The sequence below is a fragment of the Marmota marmota genome, unplaced genomic scaffold (genome assembly GCF_001458135.2).
Source record: "Marmota marmota marmota unplaced genomic scaffold, marMar, whole genome shotgun sequence".
NCBI lineage: Eukaryota > Metazoa > Chordata > Mammalia > Rodentia > Sciuridae > Marmota > Marmota marmota.
Window position 1 is genome coordinate 5,412,180 of NW_026000211.1, and position 26,674 is coordinate 5,438,853.

Sequence of the window (26,674 nt, forward strand, 5' to 3'; positions counted from 1 at the left end):
AAAAAAAAAAAAAAAAAAAAAAAAAAAAAAGGGGTGGGGAGCTGGAGATGTAGCTCAGTGGTTAAGTGCCCCTGAGTTCAATAACTGGTACCAAAATAAATAAATAAATAAATAAATAAATTTCTTCCAAAGTTGAGTCTAGGACCTTCCTCTTTTCACTCTCTCTTTCTTTCCTAGATAAAAGTGAACATTCCCATAGTTTTAAATACTACTCATAAGTTGACAGTTTCCAATTTCATACTTCCAGCCCTGGTACACACAAAGAATGTTTAGCCAAAGGACAGGGCAGTAATTAGACATGGACAGCTCACAGAAAGCTCAGATGAATATGCCTCAGTGGACATGCTGCTGTCTCTCTTTCTCTTTTTTAATTCAGTAAACCATGTGGAAATTTTAAGATCCTTTTCTTTCTTCCTCTAACCCTAAATTGTAGATATTTTTAATTGCTTAAAACAAATTAACTTGAAGTAATACTACATTGTTATAAGAACTGCCTCTTCTCTTATTATCACAGTCTTACCCACATAGAACTCTTATGGGCAAACAATTTCTTCTAAATCTGCTTAATAGCTGAACACAGTGCTAAATAGGCCAGTTTATTCATTGTTGCTTTCTTTGTTCTCTCTTTTTCTAAACACTTCAATAAAATTTCAAAAATTATACTTTTTTATTTTAATTTAGATCGGTTGCATTTAGAAAATATCAAATGAAGACTCATTAGTTTCTTTCTAAAATGTTTTGTGATTTACAGGTGTTTTTAATCATTTTACACACAATATTTTGTTGTTGCAGATTATTTTTTATTTAGTTCAGGACACCTTACTTTCCTTTAAAACAATAGGATATATTTTATCCCGTATAAATTTATTCCTTAAATTTTATAACTTAGACTCTTTCATAAAAACTAGAAATAAAGAAATTTATTTATCAATAATCCTTGCAGTAAATATTTTACTTACAGAATAATGTATTTTACTTATGAAAAATAGTATCATGACACTCATTGTACAGGCTTAGAAACTCAGTGTAGAATTGTAAACACTGGTTACCCAAGTTTGCTCAGTTATAAGTCTCTGCTCTTTCTCATTTTTAGGAATATTTATGAAGTACTATTTCTTGGTTATTATTTAGAAAAACTTTAGCAAGATTTGAATGTCTGCTTGTGCCTTTGCTAACTAATATGAATAATTGTGTAAGCTTCCGCTTTGCTTTCTTTCTAGGGAAACATGACTATAATTGGTTGTAGCGGGACCAGTGCCTATAATTGATTACAAAGGTCACTGGATAGTGTTGTAAGAAAGCTATACTGGCAGATGTTCACCAACACTCCAAGATGTGAAAAGTAGGAACATTCTCTGTGGGTAACCTTCATGCTATTTGTCAGATAACTGATTTGAAAGTCTTTGTCTAAAAATAAATTTAAAAATAAAGGCCCCTAACCTTGGTGTGCAGACAAGTCTCAACAAGTGAATTTTATTCTTGAAAATTATAGGGAACATGAAATATTTTAAGCTAAATAATTGAAAATATAGGAATGGTAGAAAGAGGAAATATTATTGCCATAATATCTATAACATGCTACATATATAATGCATGAGTAATAAGTTTAATCATATTACATAAAAGCTAGTAGCATTATAGTTGAAGACTAAAATTTTTCTAATTATATATAAGAGCAAATGAAATATTTATATTCAGTTTGCAGTACTTTAATTGAAAAAATGTCATATACTTTTATAATCTGAAAAATTATAAAAGATATTTGAAAAATTATAAATTAAAAATTCGCTTGCATGGTATTAGAAATAAATTTTATTAATATGTTGCAACATTTACTACTAGTCATTGTTTTTCAATTAATCTTATTTAATTAAGATCAGAGTGTATGTACATAATCTAAAGCCTTTTAAATTTTATGGTGTACTATGATAATTTTTCCATGTTTCTAAATTGAATTAGATAAAACATCTTTGTTGACTGCTTATTATGTCTTTATTTTTATTGACTTATTTAGTATTCCTCTTTTTTATGTATTTAATTTGTAGTTAAATATTTTAACTAGCACTTTGATAGAAATTCATACATATAAATTTGTATGTATATCCCTAATTCTTTTTCTCTCACAGAATTCTGAAGTTAAAGGTGAAATTCTTGGTTAAAGCTTATAGACCTAGCTTTACAAAATTTGCATTAATTTACATTTCAAATAGCCAGATGTTTGCTTGTTTTGCTATAGTGGTTGCCACTATTATCTTTTAGAAATAATATTTGCCAGTTTTATAGTGGACCTATAATGTTTATTTATATTTCACTTTAAATTGATTTGATCTCTAGTGATGGAACTCATATTTCACATAGTTAAAGTTAATTTGAAATATAACTGAGTGGATTTTCAGTAATTCTATGATTTCTAGCTGTCTTTTTTAGTCTTAGTGGTTTTCCAATATTTTTAAGATTTACTTTTATGTTAGTTATAGTAAATCTTAACTATAAAATGCTTTATAAGTCTCTTTCCTTGCTACCTCTTGGCATTTTTTAAATTTCACAAAATTTAAATAACAAATATATTGACCTTTTCCTTTATGAGTTCTATTGTAATATTTTTTAGTTTAAGAAGGCCTCGTCTTCTAAGAGTTCCTTAGAAAGCTAAATTAGTTTTTTAAGAAATAATTTCCTCTTTTGTGTTGACAAGTGTTTAACTGCTTTTAAGATGGGGACTGTGTTTGGAAAACATATAACGGCGCAGCACCCCAGAAAAAAAAACCCAACATGGTGTCTAACAACCCTATTTCCCCTCTTTGTTTCTTTCACTGGCGCGAAACGTTCACGCAGGTGCCAGTGTTCAAACCATGCTCGTGGGAAGCCTTAGCCCCAATTAGAATTAACTTCTTGGGCTCCGGAACTGACATATGGAAGAGCTTGCCAATAAACAGGCGACCTGTTATCTACCTTAGCCCTGCTACCTCTCTTAGACCTATATAAACACACAGCCTTTTGTAATAAAGCGGAAACCTCTTCGGTGATCTGTGTCGTGTGGTGCAGCATCTTCCAGTCTTACAGACTGATTTGTGGTAGATAGTCATTTTCATGGGATACATGCTGATATTGCTATTGATTTCAAGTTACCCACAGAATCAGTTCATAAAATACTTAAAAATTCAAGTATTTCCCTTTGTATATCTGTGGGAGCTGGCTCCTGAACACCACAGCATTTCAATCTTTAATTTACTGGACACTATAGCACATACCTACAATCTCAGCTATATAGGAGGCTGAAGCAGGAGAATTGTTTGAGCCCAGGAGTTTGAGGTCAACTTTAGCAAAAAGACCCTGTCTCAAAAACAACAACAAAAACACACACATGCGCGTGCGCGCACACTCACACACACACACACACACAATGAGAGAAATCTGCTGTATCTTGACTTTTTTTTATAAAACAGCAAAATACAAAGATATAACTTGAAATTTTCTTCCCTTAATTATTTTTTTCTGAAAGAAAAACCATTAAATAGTCTTGTGCTAGTCAGCTTCCTATTGCTGTGACAAAATAATTAATAAACAATTTAAAGAAGGAAAAGTTTATTTGGCTCATGGTTGGTTTCAGAGGTTTTAGTCCATGGTCATATGGCTGTGTTGATTTGGACCTAAGAAAGCACAATTCATCATATCATGGGTGGAGCATGTGACAGAGGAAGCTTCTCTTTTCATAGCAGCCAGAAAGCTAAAAAAAGAAAGAGAAAGAAAAGGGGGCATGGCCACAATATCCCCTTTGAGGATATGGCCCAATGACCTGACATCCCCCAAGTAGGTCCCACCTCTTAAAGATTTCACCGCCTCCCTAAGTGCCACATGCAAGACCAAGCCATTAACAACACAGGGCCTTTGGGAAATATTCCAGATCTGGACTATAGCAAGTTTTTTCCTTATCTTTTGATTTGTGATGTTTTCTTTAACATACTTAAGAATATTATTTATTTTTGAAAATGTCACACCATTATTATTCTGCACAAAGTTTTATTTAACATATATAACTTATTGAAATTATTTTCAGTTGGCATTATTGTATTTTTCCATTGGTTTTATGAAGGTAATGTCTTATATTAACATAGAAATACTAAGTATTGTAGATATAAATTATTTCCCATTTACTCATGTAACAAACAATATGCTTACAATATAAATTATTTTCCATGAACTCATGTAACAAATGAGATGCTTATACTGAAGGATTTTAATTATGGTTTTATTTATTTTTTAAACTATTAAAACTGCATATTCTCTTTAAATTATATCTATTCCCATCAGTGATGGGCTTTAGAATTATTTTGTTTGGTTCCAAATGGTATTTTATTTACACTCATGTTATAAATCATTGAAACCTGTATTTTTACTCAATAATTATTTACTCAATACTGACTAATACATACTGAGCATAGTAATGAACTCTGGTTAAACTGCAAAGGAGTAAAGCAGTCTCTGACTTCATGAGGCACATACCTATACAATGCAGTATATTTTCATTTAAAAATATTGAATATCTCTGCATTAATTTACATGAAAATTTTATCTTGATTAAGACTATAGTTTATTTGGAGGGCTGCTTCCTTCTCCTCCTCTTCCTCCTCTCCTTCACAGTAAGCTCCAGACAGAAATTGAACACCATCTAGGTTTGTCCAAGTCCTCGCCATGTACCTCTTCTTCCTCTTTTAGTGTTTTGCTGATGCCTTCACATGTTTAAGTATTCCTAGAACTTTAGAGAGTTCATATTTAATGAAGCAGGACTGTTTTTGACCAGTAGCAAACAGAAACTGATAGATAAATGATTTTATTTCTTCTTCCAGGCAGACAATTCTGACACAATTCAGAAATATATTAGGATGGTCTGGTTTTTAGCATATGTCACTTATATCACAGGCCAACTTTTTATTGATATTCTTTTTCTCCTCCTCCCTTTTTTCCTTTATCAGATCTCTCATTGGTGTCAGGTTTAACAAATACAACAACACCCAAACCCTACTTACACATGAACCTTTGAATCAGGTGGTCTCTGGGGGTGGGAGGGAAAGTGGCTCACTTGTTCTTTGTATGTACCCTTTTATCCAGCTGCTCTTGATGGAGGTGAAACTAAAGAATTCGTGAGAATGACCACAAGCCAAGATGGACCTTCACTCACTCAACAACTCTTTTTTAGACTCTAGTCTCCTGTTGTTTCAAACCTTCCATGCACCATTATCTGGCCTGTATGAACTGCTCTTCACTTACTGAGCTGGGGGACTACTTTGTCTTCAGGTGAACACTTGCTATCAGGTGCCAAGAAACAACTTATGCCTCTCATATCTTTTTAATCTTTCACTTAGTTTAATGCATAATCCAGAGTAAATGCTAATGACAAATCTTTGAATGATTGGATGAATAAATGAATAAATAATTATGTTCAATCTTAAGACAGTCACTCAGACAGCTGGGAGCTAAATTGGTTTCTTCTTCCACTGAATGATGGTCCAGATGGGAGGAAAATTAGTTAGAAGTAGAGAACACAGGAAGTGTTTTTTTTTTCTCATTATCCTTTCTTTATTAAAGATTATCATACGAGGTTCAAAAGGTTTTACTTTAATTGGATAAACCTGTTTGGGATTAACTATCACTATAGAAACATGGAAACAATATGTTGTAAGCAATTAAGAAATCTGTACCTTTAAATATTTAGGTATAGTTAAAATTTTAAATTTATATTTAGGATTCATATGTAGCAATTACAAGATATAAATAAGAATCTTTCATCTTCATGCAGAATGAGAATCACTATATTGATAATGTGAATCACTTCATGCAACCTTAAGAAAGTTTAAAATTTTATGTCCAATGAATACTACTGCCCCATAGCTTTTATTCATAGGCATACACAGCTTTATTTAAATATATGTATAGGTAATAGGATGGATCTCTAAACTCAAAATAATTTACATGATGAGGCTTAACCTAAATATAAAATCAGGTCATTTTTTTCTCCTTGCTTACTTATAACTTATTAAGATTCAATATTCCTAAAACACTAAACAGCATTTCTTACTAATTTAATGTGAAATTTAAAAATCAAAATAAATAAAAATATTATTCTGAATCATATAAATACCTAAAATTTTACCTAGATTTTGTCCATCAGGAAATTTGTCTTACTGTTGATTTACCACAAAATGTGAAGATAGTGTATATTATTAATATTGATCTATTAATTTCTACTAAGTCTTTATGGTTCCAGGTGCAATGGATGGAGGGGAAAAGAAAATAACATTTGTTAACTTTCTTAATACATTTAGGAAATAAACTCATATACAGGGAATGAAATTAAAATTTTCTGAAATATTACTAAGCATACCCTAATGAAAGTAACAATATTTCTGTTATTTTTCATACACATACAAGTATGTATATTTTAAGTGTTTCAAGTGCTTTGCGGTAATTTAGTTCACTTCCGAACTATAGTTTCATCTGCTCATAGTGTCTCCTAAAAGTCCAGGTGTGAGGTAATGAAAGAATGTTTAGAAGTGGAATGGTTAGGTTATGAGTGCTACAACCTAATCAGGGTTTTTTTTTTTTTTTTTTTTTTTTTTTTTCACTTGAATGGAATAACTAGGTGGTTACTGTGGGCAGGTAGGTTGTGGTCAGGGGAAGTAGGTCATTAGGGATGTGACTTTGGGGTTTATATTTTGTCCCTGATGAGGAACTCATTCTCTATGTTTCCTGGTTGGCATATCTTGAGCTCTTTTCTTCCAACAAACCCTCCTACCATGATGTATTGTCTCGCCTTAGGCCCAGAGTTATGAAGTCAGCAGACCATGAATGGAGCCTCTGAAACCATGAGCCCAAATAAACTTTCCTCCTCTACATTGTTTTTGTCAGGTCATTTGGTTACAGCAATGAAAAGCTGACTGAAACAGAATCCATAGTGAATGTACTAAAATGAAAGGATTAGTCATTGGAAACCAAAATGTAGCGCAGCTTGCTCCACAGTTCCTTCAGTCTGTTCCATGTTTTTTGCCTCAAAACAGTCCTGATAGCAGGGAACTTGCTCAAGAAACCAGAGTACTGGAGCTAATGATATTGTAATTTCCATGTAGATCTTCTGGAGGAATTTGAAATTATCCATGGTGTCTCTTCCCTTTTCTCTTCACTCTGTGTTTCCATATAGACCGAATGTAGGCAGTGGACCATAAGTGTTGAGAAAATGCTGGAATTTTAGTTTTGAAATCCATGTCAGAGAAAACAGCCATTTTTTTTTCCTCTTCATTTTCTTATCTCTTCTTTGCAAACTACTAAATATTTTGTACTGGGGGAACTTAGAATATAAATTTTAGACCAGTATTTCACTTCTCACACTTCTATATTCTAATTGATACATTTATAATATTCTAACTATAATAATGTATCTCTTAAAACATTTATTTCAAACTCACATTTAGCATAATGCATTTTTTCAACTTTTTCAACTCATGCCCCAATACTTCTGTTTAAAAATGGTTCTTCTGTGGTTGATTCTGTGCAAGCCCTCCTACCCTCTTCCTATGGAAAGATTCTCTTTGCTGTTTTGAACCCCAAAGTCAATAACATTAGTAACCTTCAATTTCCAACCTATTTTTCTCTTCCTAAGAATTTATATAGATTAAGTGCCATCATACAGATTATGCCATAACTGATCAACAAAACCTGGAGCCTGGATAAGTACTTCCATTGCTATCTTTATGCCTGACATTTTCATAACACAATATAAAATAGAACAAAAGTCCACATGCCTTTGAAAAAATCCAAATTGTTGAAGTGCACATGAGCAAAGTTTATTCTATGTGTGTATAGATCTACCCTGAGGCCTTTAGGGCTACAGTAAACTTGGGTTTGCATTTCTTTCTAGTTCATTTAGAATGATAGGATCACTAGATAAGAGAATATTGTACTTTTTATTTTTTTGAAATAACTAAGGTACATATAGCTGTTGTTTTATTAATAGGGTGATTTTTCAGAAATTCCTACTCAAATCTTAAAAAGCACCCCCAAAATAAAAAATATGCAATGCTTCCAAAGGAATGTTAGAATTCAAAGTTAATAGTTTAAATTATTTCCCTTCTGTTATAAATTTTTATCATTTCTCTTATTGAAACTTATTGATTATACAATCATGACATAGTTAAAATGACCCTAATATCTCTTTATGAGTCTTTGAAACATTTTTAAATTATCTGCTGTATTCAGTGATAAGAAAGCTTGAATGTGTTTTTGAATTATTTATCAAAGCTCCTTTTTAGATATAATGAATTTAGCAAATATTAGAGGGAAATGATTCCAAAATTCTGATTTCTGACACCATTTATTAGTTTTGCTTATACTTGAATATCTTATAGATGGACTCACAGAATAAACTTTAGGTTTAGAATCTTTCTCACATTATTATCATTGTGATATTAAGTATTCTGTGGTAGTTGCAGGATAGTATTCCATGGTATGAATATAAATTTTTTGTCCAACCCTCTGTAAATTGACTTTAAATTGTCCCTCACATTGGGTTATGTATTAGTCAGGGTTCTTTAGAGGAACAGAATCAACAGGAAGTATAATTGTAAAAGGGGGATTTATTAGGTTGGCCATTTGCAGGCTGGAGAGCTGGAAGAATGAGTAGCTGTGCAGTCCAAGAGGCTGAAGCCCTAGATCAAAAGGGATTAAGGATGCTCCCCTAGTCCAGACCAAAGACTTCTGCAGAATCCTCATTGGAAGAGTGATTGTAGCAGCAATCAATAACCCATTTAAGAAGAATCAGGGTCTGTCTGTTGCTGCTTCCTTGTTCTTCCAACTTTTATCCCAGCTAAGCCATCATTCCATTGATCAGTGCTGCCCACACTTAGGGAGGGCCTTCATTTCAGTTGGCTATCCCACATGCCAATCATTCCTAGACACACCCTCACACACCACCCATAATCCTCACCATCCCTTAATCCAATCAAATCAATGATTCAAATTAACCATTACAGGTTAATTTAAAAGACAATATTATGAACATTCTTGTATGTATGTTTTTATTTTCATTATATAAAAACATGTAGTAATGTTCACTATATTGTAGGTCAATATAAAAGACTGAGTTTGTGGGTAAAAGTATATGTGCATATTCAGGTTCAGTAGACAAAAAATTAGTCTCCCAAAGTATTTTCACCAATTTACAGTCATACTAGCAGGGGATTAATTTTTCAGGGGTGCTATTTGTTATTAATAATTTGGTATTTTCTGCCTTTTTCATGTTAACCATCTGTTGTGTTTGTGATTTTAATTAGTATTTTCTTGGTGACAAATGAATTTGAATACCATTTTATGTATTTAGTGGCTTTGTATAATATAATTTATAAAATGCTGTTTGAGTTTTCTTTCCATCTTTCTACAGGGTTGGCACTTTGTCTTATTGATTCATAGGAAATTTTTCAATATTCTTTATGAGTCCTTTGTCAAATATATAAAACATCTCCTTTCAAAATGACAGTTGGCTTTTATTTCTCTAAACTTTCTGTTTCTCCTTTTTAAGAGAAATTTTTACCTATACCAAGGTCACAAGGATATTCTGTTATGTTTTTCTCCAAGAGTTTTATTTTTCAGTTTGGTAGTAGATCAACAATACTGCTGGAATTCATTTTTATGTATGGGGTAACGGAGGTTTGATTTGGTCTTTTCCATATAGATGTATAATTAACATAACACCATCTATTAAAAAGAAATTCTCTTTCCAACATTTCAATGTAAGCTGTATCACAAATCAAATGACCTTCTCTGTGTGGACATGTTATGGTTGTTCTATTTTATTAGTCTTTAAATGCCTTGCTAATCGGGAGGTTTCCAAGGTATTATTAGCTAATATCTCAAACACAGAACTCACTTATAATGAAATACATTTTTCAGGATAGTAAATATAGGTTTACATTTCCGGGACTCAATAATTTAAATTTTTGCAACTTTACATATTCAATTAGGTCATCAAGTGTTTTTATGCCTGATAAGGTGGCTGATGAGTTCACACTCTTCATGACCTGACAGCTAAATAATTTTCTTGTTATTCTCTTGTTCTTAATTATCTTCAACATGTGGCTTCTCTTGGTGAATTTCTTAGAACACTTGACCTTTCAGTGTAGTTAAAACTAGGTAATAGAAACTCTAGATCTCCTTAATTAGAAATATCATGTTAATTTTAATAAACTAAAAAGGAAATGATGCTATTACCAACCCCCTCCATTAAAAAGCTTAGACTTTTATCCCAAGATAACTCCTGATCCATCATATGGTGTAAGGACTCATTAAGACTGATAGTTTCAATCTGAATATAAAATATAAATGCAAATTCTAATTTTTGCTGTCATGTTTTTCTTCTTAAAAGATGTGTAAACAAAACAAACAGAATTTCTGCTTCTAATCATAATGAAGAAACAGGGACTGGACTTACCCTCCTGTCTGAAACAACTATAAAACTAGACAAAATATATGAAAGCTATTTTGGATATTTGATACCAGTAAGGAGAAGGTTCTTGCAAAAGGGGAAATTAGAAGATGAGCCCCACATTTGCCTCAAGTTATTGTCTAAAGTGTGGTTCATGCTGAAATGCAGGGAGAAGCTTTGATAGCTTAATTGAATGTAAGATGATTGTGGATCCTATAAGTCATTCTGCAAATGGTGGAGAAAATTGGTGTATGATGGGAGGAGTTGTTAAGGCTGCTTACTCTTTGCCCTAAATTCTAGTATTATAGGTGAGTCTTGAACATTCATGTCAATTCTTGATTCTCAATTAATTCTTTGTCTGAAAATTCCTATTCTGGAATTCCATGATTCTGCCTCCAAATTTTGTTACATAATGCCATATGCTTTTAACTTTTTTAAATGAAGATTTTTTTTTAAGGAAAAAAATAACCTAGAAGGAACTTTCTAAATTTTCATGAACCTATTGTTTAGACCAAAGTATACATTCATGTAGTTACTAGAGTTCCTATTGGCAACTTAATCGATTCTGTATGAAAACCCTTAGAGTGACAATCTAAAAATAAAAAATCAAAAGTAAATAATGTAATTTTATTTCATGTCCCTAAAAAATGATTTTCTTGTATGGCATTGTATATTTTATACACTCAATTTCTATTATTAGGGATAATTGGTAATCAAAAGAAGATTTTAGAAGAAATTTAGAAGAATCAACTGATCCCAGAGGTAGAAGAATCTGAATTTGCTCCTTCAGTTTTATTAAAAGGGAAATTTATACCATAATTTTACCCTACTATTTCTTCAACTGACTCAAAATTGGATATGTGTTCACTTTTTAGCTTTAAGGAAATATAGCTTATGTTAAGAATGCACAAGTAAATCTAAGCGAATAGTTGTTTCTCATATTAACTGAAACCAATCGATTCCTATGTCCTATCAATAAAATGATGAATGACAACTGACATTAAATCACAACCAGGGATTATTTTAGGGTTATATGAATGTAGAAGAAAAAGAAAATCAAATTTTACAAATTTTACTAAATCCAACAGAATATACAGCAGCATTTGAAATAATAAGAGATACTTTTAAAGTGTAATTAAAAACTAGTTGTCCAGTGAGTTTGATCTTAGTGATTCTGAGTGAGAACTTCCTTTGACTCAACAGTACTTCAGGGCACAGCAGGAGGACCCAGCTTCACTCCCACCTATGGAAATCCATGTGGTGATGCTTGCCAGCTTATGAAGAGGACAAACAAAATTGAACAAAGGACTGATGTAGTGGTAAGAGAAGCTGCGTATTCTAACCATGGGTTTTGTCTCTGTGGAAAGCCATGTTAAATAGTGCAGAATCATTATGTTTTCACCTTTTAAAATGTTTTTATCAGTGCATTGTAGTTATACCTAATACTGGGGCTCAGTTTGAGATAATCATACATGCATGAAATATAGTTGGTTCCACTTCAGTCCCCAATAATTCCTCTTTTCCTTCCTTTCCAACTCCCCCTGTTCCCCTTCCTCTATTCTACTGGTCTTTCTTCTATTTATTTATAGTTTCAAAACTGGTGCTTTATAGATATGCATAAAGGTGAAATTCATTTCGTACATTGCTATGTGTACATAGCATAATTTGGTCAATTGCATTTGTGCTTTCTTTCCCTTCCTTGATTCTCCTCTGTCACTCTTTATCCCTGTCCTCGGTTCCATTAATCTCCTTTCTATCTTCATGGGATTCTCTCCACCCCCTTTTTCCCTGTTATTTTGATCTAGCTTTCTCATATTAGAGAAAAACAAGCATTCAACGCCTGATTTTCTGAGTCTGGCTTATTTCACTTAGCAAGATATTCTTCATTTCCATCCATTCACCAGCAAGTATCAAAATTTCATTTTTCTTTATGGCTGAGGAAAATTCTATTGCATATATATATACTACATTTTCTTTATCTATTCATCTGCTGGGCACCTGCACTTGTTCCATAACTTAGCTATTATGAATTGAACTGCTATAAACATTGATTGGCTGTATTGCTATGGTCTGCTGATTTTAATTCTTTTGGAAATACACCAAAGAGTGAGATAGCTGAATCATATAGTGATTTCATGACTATCTATTGAGGAATTTTCATGCTTATTTTCAGAGTGATTGCATTAATTTTCAATCCCACCAACAATGTATGAGTGTACACTTCCCCCCACATCCCTGCCAGATTTATTATTATTTGTATTCTTGATGATTGTCATTCCACATGGAGTGAGATGAAATCTCAGTGTAGTTTTGATTAGCATTTCCCTAATTGCTAGGGATGTTGCAAATTTTTCACATATTTGTTGTTCATTTGTATTTCTTCTTTTGAGAAGTGTCTGTTTAGTTCCGTTGCTTATGTACTGATCAAATTGCTTTTTAAAAGTAGTTTTTTAGTTATTTATATATTCGGGATACTAATCTCTATTGGAGGAGTAACTGGCAAAGATTTTTTTTCATTCTGTGGACTTTACACTCTTGTTTTTTTTTTTTCACTATGAAGAAAACTTAATTTGATACTGTCCCATTTATTGATTTTTGGTTTTATTACTTGAGCTTTAGGGGTCTTGTTAAAGAAGTAGGTCCCAATGCCAATATGTTTTAGCCTTGAGTCTGTTGTTTTTTTTATATAGTTGTTGCAAAGTTTCTGGTATAATTCCTAGGTCTTTGATCCACTTTTGAGTTGACTTTGGTTCAGGGTGAAAGATAGGGATTTAGTTTCATTCTTCTATATATAGGTATCCAATTTCCCTGGCACCATATATTTTCATCTTATTCAATAGCATTTTTTGTCAACCATGATGTAGTCATCTTAACAGAGGTATAGAAAAAACATGGGTTGAATTACATGGTTTTTCTAGTTGATGAGCATGATCTGGGAGCAGAACTTAAGCTAGTTTTAAGGATTAATATTGCTTAATTTAATAATTTATTAAATTACTTCAGATCTTTACTTCATTTTTTACTAGATGTTTTAATCATTGAAGTAAAGAATTAATCCCTTCCCTTTTCTATATACTAACCAATTAAACTTTTAGTAATTTCCTTTCAGATTTGTTCATTATAATCCATATATATTTACTAGGATTAAGTCTTAAACAAAGTAAGCACATAGATAATTTATCTCATTATCTTTTTATAATAATAATTATTATTTTTAGTCATTTTTCACAGCAATGTAGTATTTTGAAGCAATCTATTGGCAGAAAATTCTAATATAAAGTTCATTTCTAACTTCTTGATGATTGTGCATTTAAATTTTGAATAAGATCTTGAAAAATAAAAAAAGGATAGAGATGATAGCAAGTAAGGACTTACTAACAAAAATGGATAAAACCAATTCCATGTCACTGATTTTTGCAAAAACTAAAAGTTTTATTGTTAAGCTGACCAGAAAGGAGGTTAGAATCAGAAAGCCCAAATCTCTTTCCATGATCTTTTGTCAGTGGGGGAATTTCTTGTTTATTGGATAGTGAGAAGAAAGAGTTTTAATGTCCCTTTGTAGAGGCACAGACAGTCATCATGCCTCTTCACATGTTCCATGTTTCTTTGGGGGTGGTAATTATCATATTTTGAGCAGGAGATTTTGAAACTATGATGTCAAAATGTCACTGACCAGCCGGGTGTGGGAGTACACACCTGTAATCCCAGGGGGGCTCGGGAGGCTGAGACAGGAGGATCCGAGTTCAAAGCTAGACTCAGCAACTTAGTGAGGTGCTAAGCAACTCAGTGAGACCCTGTCTCTAAATAAAACATAAAATAGGGCAGGGGATGTGGCTCAGTGGTTGAGTGCTCCTAAGTTCAATTCAAAATTGAATTGGTCATAATTTTACCCTACTATTTACTGGTCCCCCCCAAAAAAGATTTCACTGACCAGATGAGCTGGCTTTTTCTGTGCATGTCCAATCTTGAAAAACTAGTTTCAATACATCCATAAACAGACTCTGGAAAACAAAAACAAACAAACCAAAGACTGAAGAACTTTATTATTTTAAGAATTTATGTCCAGACCTTAGCTGATTTCAGAGATGTTATATCTGTAGGTTTAGTTTCCCTTCCTTAAAACAGAGATGTTAACAATAGGGTGTTTGAAGAATTCCATTAGAATATTTCCTATAAAGAGCTTAGCACTGTTCTTGGGTATAGTAAATCTTATAAACTACAATAGATTGCAAAAAAGTTCAGAGAGAAAGCAAGCATTAATAAACTCTCATGGATTTCCATCCCAGGAAAACTGAGTTAATTTCATCCTAACTTCAACATCAGTGAGCAAATTTCCCAAAACTCTTTTTGCTTAGAATCATGACAAGAACCTCAGGGAATAAGAACTTATCAGAGAAAATCTTCTTTGCTCCTATAGTGACTCCCTCAGGTCTTAGATGTAATTTCATAAGAGACCCCAAAGATAAAAGCCTGGCTTGCAGAACGGAAAACTAGTGGCTCCAGAACCTACTTACATATCTTTTATTTCTAAATTGCTATGGGAATTTTAATAAACTTCCTTTGTATTCACATCCTATATCAGAAATGCAATGAAAGTTTAAAGCTCTTTTCTGTATTAGGCAAAGGCTGGCAAAGTCACCCATAAATGCATTTGAGCTATTAAATTCAAGTCTCAGCTGGCCTTCAACTCCACCCTTTTCTAGCTAATGTCAGTTGTCCTGGGCCAAGATTTGCAGATATCCCTTGAGGAGCACTTAAGAATAATGACCAGAGAAAGCACCTTCTTCCATCAGTGCTTCTTGTCATGAATGAATCGAAGAACATCTCAAGTCACTCCTGAAAAATGTGATTCTGCTCTGTGAGGGAAGAGGAATACAGAAAGAGGAAGAATACTGGGAATTACCTTCCCCTAAAAATCCAGATATGTGCAGGGCCTCCTTGTTTTGGTAATGATAGAGAAAACAATTTGGATGTAGGAATAGCAGGGGAAACCATGAGTCAAAGACCTGGGCCCTTTGACAAAAAGAAGATGTACTTTTTAAAGAGATCTAATTACTGGGCAGAAGTGAGTTTACAGCTGAAGCTGGTAGAGTCCCAAATTTTAGAAATGTTTCAGGGAAGGGATTAAAAACAAAAGCATTTGGGATCCAGGGGTGGGGGTGGGGTAAGCACAGCTCTGAAGTGGAATTTTTGTAAGCAATAGTGAAATCATGACATGAAATCGTATATTGCTGGAAGGAATTAGTTTCAGGAATGTTAGGTCACATAGGCAAGGACATTCAAAGTTGTGGCTGATTCCCTTCCATAAGATAGAAAATAGGCATCCTGATGGGACCTAGCAAAATCCAATATGTATGCTCAGAGAAATCTGGATGGAATATATACTGCACTGATTTCGGGATCAACACTAAGACTTGGGAAAAGAAATATTATAAAATGCAAGGGATAGTTTAAAAAATTAAATTACTGATTTTTTAAGGAATGACACTACTATAATTTAATAAAAAATATCAAAAAATAATAAGCAAAAGGGTTTGTTATGGATACCCATTAGGGTACCTGTATTCCTCCACCTGAAGCTAGGGTAGAAAACTCTCATGATTCTTCTTCTTTTCCTGTTTAGCCCACAAAAGAATGTTGAGAAGTATGATGCTAATGACCTCTCTTGGGCTTAATTTGGTTGTGCTTTCTTGACCAATGTGTGCCTTCATTTGAGTAAGTCAGAAGAGTAGGATTGTGTCTGTCCCAAACAGCATGAATGAAATAAGCTAAGCCTTTTGCAGTCCTTTCCCTGACCAGAATCAATCCATGTTAAATCCATCTACTGCAAGGATGTTATCTGAGATGACAGGGTCTAAGATGTCACCAGTTTATTGGCTTTTAAACAAGCTCAGAATTACTTTAGCTTCCTGAGGATTTTTAGTTTGACGAAAACCAGTTGAAACTCACCTCTAATTTCTTGATGTAAGGCCTAGCATTCTATCTCAAGTCTACTTAATAGACAAATCTAATTATATTCACTATGATTGTCCTTTTACTTTTTTTAAAGAAAAGGTCATTGAAAATGTTCTCTAGGAAATTTAGAGTGCATATTCAGAATGAAAATTCCAGGGAAATCTGGCCAATGCTTTCCTGTGTTCTGTTCATAGAATCATCTCCTCTCCTGCACAGGACAGAGGCAGAAACTGTTGTCCCAAATCAGACAACACACCACATCAGAAATTGGGGAAGTGCTGTGAGGAATATTTAACAATCAGCAATTTTCTCATAAAGCTGATCCCAATCCTAGCACTACAGAATGACGCAAAGGAAATAATTTAGGAATAGGAAAGAAGTTTACTTCAGTTTCCATGTTATCTCTCATTCTCCTCTTCCCTTTTCTCCTCACAATATTTCAACCAACCGACCCTCTTTATTTCCATGTATACTAATTTGTAATGCACATTCATTCAAAATACAAGTCATCTTTCCAGTCATTTCTCACCCCAAAATTTTAGTGTGTAGGTGTTACAATTGTCTGTTCCGATTTTGAACCAATCTCCTTTTTGTGGATGTGGATGAACATGATAAGCTTATTCTATATGATTCTATGATCTAAGATCATTATAAAATTTTGTCTAAGTAAAATTATTTCCATGACGGGCCGTGGCTCAAGCGGTAACGCGCTTGCCTGGCATGCGTGGGGCTCTGGGTTCTATCCTCAGCACCACATAAAAATAAAATAAAGATGTTGTGTCCGCGGAAAAACTGAAAAATAAATATTTAAAAAATTCTCTCTCTCCTTCTCTCTCTCTCTCTCTCTCCCTCCCTCCCTCCCCTCTCTCTCTCTTTAAAAAAATTATTTCCATGATCAGAGGATATAACTAAATAATATTTTCTGTAACTAAATAATGTTTTCTTTTGAACATTGTGGCTTTTGTTCAGTGACTAGGTGTGAAAATCCAAATGAAGACAGAATAGATTCCAGCCAAGTCCCATCAATAGTCATAGAGAGCTGTGGGTAAGAGGCTGATGCATTCCACCTGCTAGTCATAGTCCAATCTGGAACCATTCACCAGGTATCTTGTGGTTACTAGTAGTTCCTGATGGCCTTGTTGACAGACAGATGCACAAGTTTCAAGTTCCTGAGGATCCTAGTGGGTTGCATCTTTTTCGTGTTTTTTTTTTTTCCTTGCATTGCTTAAAGGCCTCCATGGCTACTTGCCTTGTGTATAAAAGGTGATCTCCAAAGGGCAAACAAGAGTATCTATTTGTTACTTTAAGTTTTAATTAGCTATCATAGCAATGTTAATGAGGCATAGTTGGCAGATAATAGGCTGCAAATACATAAAGCATAAAATGTGATGTGCTTGACCTCTAGATAGCTATAAAACTATCACCACCATCAACATGAGGAACACACACATCACTCTTCAGAATGTCCTCGTGACCCTTTGAAACTTTGCTCTCCTACCATTTTCTACACTCACTACCAAGTTACGAGGCAATCATGATCTTCTTTCTGTCACTAAATTTGTTTTACATTTTCTAGGACTTTATACAGAATAGAATCATATATAGTATGTGCTTTTCTTTTTCTTTTTTTTTGTCAGATCCCTTGTATTAACATTATTGTTTTGGCTTTTATCCATGTTAAACAATATTGTAACTATTCTTGGTTCTTTATTCATTGTTACAATTTTTGGAAAAAAATTAATTCCACAAAAAATATATCTATGAGTGGTTAATTCAAATTACATTAAAACTATAGTTCAATTTGTAAAGAGTTCACACCTTAATTGTTATGCCTTTATATCAGAAAACATTGCCTGTTTTTTCATTTATTTGGGACTGACTTAGTCTCTTAAAGTCAAGCTTGTATTTCCTTCATAGATGATTGCGTATTTTCCAGCAGATTTATCCCTAAGTAATATGTCTGCATTTATATTATTATACATACATAATACAAAATATTTAAATATTTGCTTTGGGAGACATATTTAGAGAGGTGTTTTTGTTTGTTTGTTTGTTTGTTTTTAGTAGTATTTGGACACAACACCTTTATTTTATTTATTTTTATGTGGTGCTGAGGATCAAACCCAGGGCCTTGCATGTGCTTGGCGATCGCTCTACCACTGAGCCATAACCCCAGCCCCTAGAGAGATTTTTAACTGTGTTCTTTTTTCTTTTGTTTGTAAGGTATTTTTTTTCCTCATGTACATTATCCTTTACTTTTGAATATAAAATTTGTTATTAAAATATTGAAGCATAAAACATAAGAAAACAGAAGACTGTTAAATGAACAAAAAATGAAGACCAAAATTTTGATTTTAAATTATGAATTGAATGTTAAATGTTGAAGGAAGATGAAACTTTCAGAAAAAATAAGTGTTTTTATATAAATATGATCTATATACTCTGTAATATATAATAAAATTAAACATGTTAATACTGAAATGAATTATTTCTGTTAAGTTGGTACTTCTGCAAAGTAGTTAAAATCTGAAAAGAGATGTGAAAATGACTTGAGGTGAATCTCAATTGCCAGATCTGCAGCTTTTGGCTCTGTTTTATAGTAAATTAATGCACGTTTAGGTTTGTGATTGAAAACAAAACCTGTGAATTGATTTTCAAAGGAATTTTATGTCAAATCTTTATACATCTACCATGTTACCAAGTGAATTTTTATGAGATGCAGTTAGCAAATGAATTTTCATAATTCTTGCAGATAGGAAAACACTTATATTAAAATGGACAGACAAGAAAATTACAGGAACAGATAAAGGGAAATGGAGTGAAACAGCCTAACTTCTCTCAAACCATTTATGTCATTGCCTCTTATTTTAAAGAAGTCTCTTCCTACATTGGACCATTAAGAAAGTCAGTGTGTTAGCAGATATGTTGTTTCTATTTCCATATTGAGATTATGTAGGAAGTATAATAAGAATTAATTTGAAACACATTAAAATAGCACAAACATTTTAATAACTTAAGAAAAGTCAGTGAGGGTAAAAACTAGAACTTACTGCAACAAAATACATGAAAAGATTAATTTATAAGGAGCAGTTTATTTTGGCTCACTATTTCAGGGGTTTCAGTCAATGGTCAGCTGGTTCCATTGCTTTGGGGTCTGTTGTAAACCAGGGCATCATGACAGGGAGCACGTGGAGCACGTGGTAGAGCAAAATTACTTTCCTTGTGAAGTCAGGGAAGCAGAGAGAGAGAGAGAGAGACAGAGAGAGAGAGAGAGGGCCAGGGTCCCAATATCTGCTTCAAGGGCACACCCCCAATGGCCTGACTTCTTTCCACTAGGCCCCACCTGTCAAAGTTTCCAACACTTCCTAAAAGTGCCACGACTAGCAGCCAAGCCGTTAGCACACTTTGTCCTAAACCCTAGTACTGCAGAATGGGACCTTAGTTAGAGATAGGGTCTTTATAGAGGCAATCAAGTTCACATAAGGTTAGTAGGGTGGGTTCAAACCTAATATAACTGAGGTCCTAATCAAAAAGGAAAATTTAAGGAAAGTCACACATGAAGGGAAGATGTAATAAAACAGAGAGAAAAGATGGCCACCTACAAGCCAAGGAGAGATTCCTGGAGCCCTTGAGAAGGAACCAACCATGCAAACATACCAACATCTTTTTTTCTTCTCTTCCCTCTCATCTCCTCTCCCTTCCCCTCCCCCTCCTACCAGCACCACTACAATCCTCCTCCCCCTCCTCCTCCTTCTTCTCTCTCTCTCTCTCTTTCTCTGTGCTGGGTTTAAACCCAGGGCTTTAAGCATGATTAGCACACACTCTGTGACTGAGGTCACCCCCAAAACCCATGTCAACATCTTGATTTTAGACTTCTAGCTTATTTCTTATTTAAACCACCCAATTTGTAGCACATTGTGTGGTGACTCTGGCAAACACACATAGTTACTATAAAAATTTACCTAAGAGTTTTTTGAGTTGAGTAAAAAAGAAAAACTTTTCACCAGTTTGTAGGCACAAGTAGATTTCCAAAAATGAAACTTTTAAATATTTTGACATGTGTGAAACATATTATTTTACTTTTTATACATTCTCTTGAATATGAAGACCATTATTCAGAAAACAAATTAAAGTACATAATTAGATAGGGCGATATGGATTATCCAGACCTATTTCTTTACATATAAGAAATACATTTTAAGGAAAAATATAGCATGCTATAAATTGAAGATTAGAAACATAAAGAAAAAAAGTACATAACCAAGGGCAACTAAATCCAAAATGTAATATCCTCCTGAGGAAACTGGTAAAACTATTTTTGCTTTTACAATCTTAGCACATTATATCCTTTTGAGTATTTCTATTGTCTCCCCTCAGGATATATCTCCTTAATAAACCAGAACAGAAACATTGAAATGTATACTGGGGATCTTCAGTGGGCTGCTTTGCATTTTTAATCTTAGGTAATGATCTTTCAAATATACACTGACTTGAACACTAAGTAATTTTTAAAAAACCTTTTCAGGTTTATAGCTTTATATATGTATATATCCCCAAGTACTCACAAAACAAGTACTTAATACCACAAGACAAAGACTACAGAACACATAACTTTAATTTCATCTGAAATTTTAACTTCAAGTCAACATTTATTTGTTGGAGCAAGGAAACTGGCAGATTCCATACTTCCCCTATCACGGATCTCCTTTTCTGGAATAAGAAATAAGACTGGTGTAAGAAAAAACTGAAAGTCATTCACATAAAATCATTTTTATATAAGGAAGAGAGTTTCATGCTCACATGATTGCTTTGCAGAACATAAGACATGCTACCAAGTGACCAGGGTACCAAGGTGTGGGTGGAGAGCAATTTTTGAAAGGTACATCTAAGAGAAGGTGCCTTTATAATTGGGATGGGTTCTGTGATATTTGAGTGAAAAACCTCCATACACTAAGGCATTGAGGTAGGAGCCAAGCATGGTGTATTAAAAGACAGGGAGACCAGAGTGTCTGGAGAGCGGGAAGCAAATGGTAATATGTACAGCAGAGATTGAAAAGGACTGGGGTCAGGGAGGCCTTGTAAATGATGGCCGAGAACCTGGGTTTGATTCAGAAAGTCACTGGTGGGTTCAAATATGAGAACAGAATTTCCTAATATATGTTTTTAAAAGATCATGTTGGCTACTCTGAGAAGAATGAATTGTCAAGGGGAAAAATGTAAGGATAGAGATGAGTTCTAGGACTGCCTTCCTCACTGCTGTATTTTCTGGAGTGAGCATATAGTACCTGCTCAGGATTTGCTAAATGACTGAATTAATGACTTACTGGGTTGCAAGTGGTCTGTGTGAGGAATCTATGGAATAATTTGTTAAAGAATGGATACGGTTGGTAGGCCTGTCGGCCCTATATTTCTCTCTTAGCTGCATAAATAACATCTTAGAAGACGTGGAACAGTGATTTGAGTAATGGCAGTTAACACATTGTGTATAAATATAAAAAAGAACTTTAAAAAGGAAGAAAATGACCAAGCCCACTTTTAACTTAGAAGGCCTATGAATCAGTGATAGCAGCCTATGAATTTTTAATTAACTATTACACTTCTCTGAAATTATACATTTGCATTCGATGTGTCCCTGAGGATAATGTAACTATCCCATTAAGAATGATTAAAATAGAAAACATATTTTATTTCATTAAAATTCATTTAATAATCATCCAGAACCTCATTATTTCAGGTATTATAAAAAGTTGGGAGAAAAAAGCAACAGTAACCCATTCCGAATGTCCAGCTGGGTATAGTGGCACCTCCAGACCTGGTTATGAGGGGTTCCATTCCTATGCCTCAGTCTCCAGAAGGTTCACCAACATTGAAACACAAGGACTTTTTTTTTAAATTTGCTCTTATTAGAAAGTTGTATGACTGTTTGGCCATCTATTGAACCAAGAGAAAATATCAGAAAGCAGAAGTTCACTTCTCTCGGTCAAAGGATAGGGAACTGAGTGAGGGAAATGAGCCTGTGTGGGTACTATGTGGCCAGAGAAAGGGTAACTGCATTTCTTAGTGACTTCCCAGATCATCCAAGCCAGGGCCTAAGCAGACTGTTTGCAAAGATCATCTTGTTCCTTCTCTCTCCTCGGTCCAGGTGAGGATTCTATAGGAAGGCATTTAGAAGTGCATGGAAAACGTGTTTTAAAAGGGATATTCCATGCTTGTATAATTATGTTAAAATAAATCCTTATATTACGTACAACAAAAAGAAACTAATATTTTTTACCCTGATTTAGGCAGATGGAAGTCTGGGTGTAGGCCTATCAATTTCCAGCCTTGCCCCAACGGATAACAGGCTGCAGAATTGGAGGCAGGTGAGGGAATGGTGGAACTCAACACTCTTAGCTTTAGTTTGGGAGTTGCAAAGGTGATGCTGGCTGAGCTGGATGCAGGGCTCTAAGTTGAACCCAGGCTGAGCACTGAAGATTTAGAACTTCGTTTCATATGTGGGTCTCTTTCTTTGTACTCATAAACATGAAATGGGTCTATTTTCTAGTCTATTGACTAGAAAACCAACTATAATAATAATATATGATAAGGTAGAACCGCAAAAGGTACACAGATGGTGAACCAGAGCTGCCCCTCCTAGTGGCTCTGCTTAACCTTTGAATGCTCAGGAAATGTCTCAATGGCTTTAACTGAATGGTGGTAGAAATAATATCCACTTCACACAATGTGGACCTGAGGATAAATACTATTACAAAGCTGGTATCACCAATCCAGATTCCATGCTCAATGCATCTTAATGTCACATCCTCTAATACGGATATCATAGAAAACAGCAGGGAAAGGGATTCATTTTTCCATGGAATCCAAAGTGATGGTAGTCCTCAAAGAATAGAAGGCACAATATGGTCATAAAAATCAAGGCCTAGAAGAAAAATAAAATGAGCAAATATGTGAAATCTACAAAACTTAGGATTGATTGTAGGTTTCTTCATAGAAGTGAAAGACAAAATAGTAAGTGAAATTTGAGTTATTTACCTTGTGGGCAACTGGATATTGTTGAGTTTTTTGTTGTTGTTGTTGTTTTTCTTTTAATGATAGTAATGTGGGTGACATGGTTTGTACTATAATCGTAGTGACTTGAGAGGCTGATGCAGGAGGATTCCCAAGTTTGAGGCCAGCATCAGCAACTTAGTGAGACACAGTTTCAAAAATTTTTTAAAAAATTTTTAAAAATGATCACAGTGGCCTAATTAGAGCACTGTTTTAATAATACAATGCCCACTTCAGATGACTTCACCAGAACTATTTGTTTAGCAGCAATTGATAAAGCCCTCATAGAACCTAAATGAGGGACATGAAAAGAATCTTCCCAGGAGAAGAAGCAGTGGTGCTGATGGGCTGAGAGAATGAAACAATTACATTCAGATAAAACCCAGGAGCTATTTGTGTGACATGCACATTTTGTCCCTTTTATTTACAATTATTCCTATACATGGCTTGTGTTTCAGCCCTTCGATCAATAAGTTTAATATTTCAGACTATTTAAACAATAAAAATAAAATATTAAACACTCAGAAGAAAAGTTATGCTGCTATGACTGCGGTAGATATGCAAATAGTAAAACATCTAAATTTGCCAAGAGCAAGTGTGTGGCTTAGTTCCTAGAAAATTTCAGTTGGACTGGATTCTGAGATTTTTTAAATACTTGAGATTTTAATGTCTGCACTTCTGTTTGCCTTTCGCTGCTTGGTAGAAGTAAGCTGCTTCCTGCTTTATTGCTTTTCCATCTCAGATTCCATTTTACCTATCTGTGGGGGCCCTGGGTAGGGGTAGAGAAACAAAATTAGGAAAGAGAAAGAGGAAAACAGAAACAGTACTTAAGACTTCACTGTTTAAATTCTACAACTCTACAGTTTTGAATAATTTATTGTCTATAATGTAAAGCCCCACTGCATATTTTCTAAGCACCAGATGCCAAACAGCAAAAAATGAATAACAAAATCCAAGTCATTTTTATCACAACTTTATTGTTCCTATGTGACACATTTCTGGGCATTTTATTGCTTTTCCACTTTTGTCCAAGCTAATAAAAGACTCTGATACTTCTTTCCTATCTAAACAAGTCAGTAGCAACAGCAAGGATAATAAAAAGATGATTTATAATCCATTTGGATCATTTCTTGAAGCAGGTTTAGAACTGTCTCATAAGTCTCATTTTAATGTGAAATAATATAATTCATAAAATCTTAACACTGGAGTGGAATTAAGAAAGAGGTCTATTAGAAAACACTGTTTTAGATCCAAGTGGAGTGATGCCTAAGTTGTTTCTGATCAAAGTTATTCTCTTTTGCAAAATAGAATGAGAAAAATAAATTTTGGTGTGCAATTTTTCAACAAAGATTTTAGAAAATTTTGCCAATATTTGAAAGTATGCCAGTAAGACCAAAAATTAATTATCCAATATGGAAAATAATAATCTTTCTGGAACCATGATAAATCATGATAAATCCAAACAAAATAAGACTAGGCACCCTTATTGATTGTTTCCTTAAAAGTGTCACCATAGTATTTTCCTCTCTTATGTGCCTTATAGTCCTTTCTGCAATATTTTCTTACTTAATGTTTTTCAGTGGCATCTGTGCTAACCTCCATTTCTGGGAAAATATATCTGAGATCATCAGCTCAGAAGGAGGAAATGTTTATTTTGGCTCATGGTTTCAGAAGTTTTAGTCAAGTATTGTTTGGTTTGGTCACTTTGGGGTCTGAGGCAAAGCTGAACATCATTTGTGGGTCCTGCATAATAGAGCAAAGCTGCTCATTTCATGGTGGTTGGAAAGCAAAGAGAGGGAGGCAGGAAAGGTTCAGGGTCCCAAATCCCCTTTAAGGGCGTGTGCCCAGTGACCAAACTTCCTTCTACTAGGGCCCACATCCTATAGGTTCCGATGTTTCACAGGCTTCTGACTAAACATATGACCTTTGGGACACATTTCAGGTCCAAATTATATTAGCATCCCATTACAATTAGAATGTTTCTAATATTAACTAGGTCTCTAAACCTATATGATCCGTTTTGTATCATTGCTACCTTGACTATTGTCACTAAGATTGTTCTAGCCAAACTGATCATTTTCCATCCCTTACATTTGCAACACTTGTTCTTATCACAGTACTTCACACTCCTTCTGTGTGGACTGAAGTTCTCCCAGATCTGTACATGACTAGTTCCTTTTCTCCCTTCAGGTCTCACTTCAAATATGAGGATCTCCAACCAACCAACCAAAAGAAGACTTTGCACTCCCTGTATTTTCTGTTTTTTTAAAAATCATTTGCCTTGTTCAATTTTTTTTTTCACATTGTACTTAACACTAAGTAAACTGTTCACATTAATTTACTTGGTTACAGTTCAATCTCTTCTCTACTAAAATTAGTTTGAAAAGGACAGGGCCTTAGTCTGCATGGTAAACTACTGAAACACAGCCATCCCTAACTACCCCAACACATCCTTATTTATTGCAGAATACCTACATAAATGAGTAGGTATGAATGAGTAATATATTGCTTGCTCAGCAGGCAATGTAAAAACCTCTATACATCAGCTTGAATTACAATGTGGATATGAGAAAATGCAGGTCATATTCAAATGTGGCAAATATTTTCATTTTCAACCCTAAAATTTTGCCTAGGTTTATATACTGTGGAGAATTAAGATGTGTGTATTACACCAAGAATTTCACTCATTAATTTATCTGTACACACACATATTATATTCATTAAAAACCTGCTAAAAAGCTAGACATTTGTTACGTAAGAGGTGGCTGAAAACCATGTCTTCAGATATTACAGAGTGTATTATCTAATAGTGTGGTAGGAATAAAAGATTCACACTGACTAATGTAAAATTATGAGTATTATAAATGTAACAAGAACTACATGTAGCTATGAGATTATATAAGGAATTAATTTATAAATGAATTACATCTATTTTATGAACAATGGAAGCTAATATATTGCTAATATTTTATCAAATATTGGTAGACATGTTGATATTTTTAATATGTGGAGGATGTAAAGATAGGAGTAAGAAATATGTGTAAACTTAGAATTCAGGTTTAGGAACAGAATTTTCCATTATCTTTTAAGTCTTGTATGTGAGCTTCTTTAGGTCCTACAACTTCTCTTTTCTCTTGGTGGAGTCACTGTCTTGGTTTTGTAATTTCATTGCTCTGTATGTAATGTTATAATGTATATTTGTGA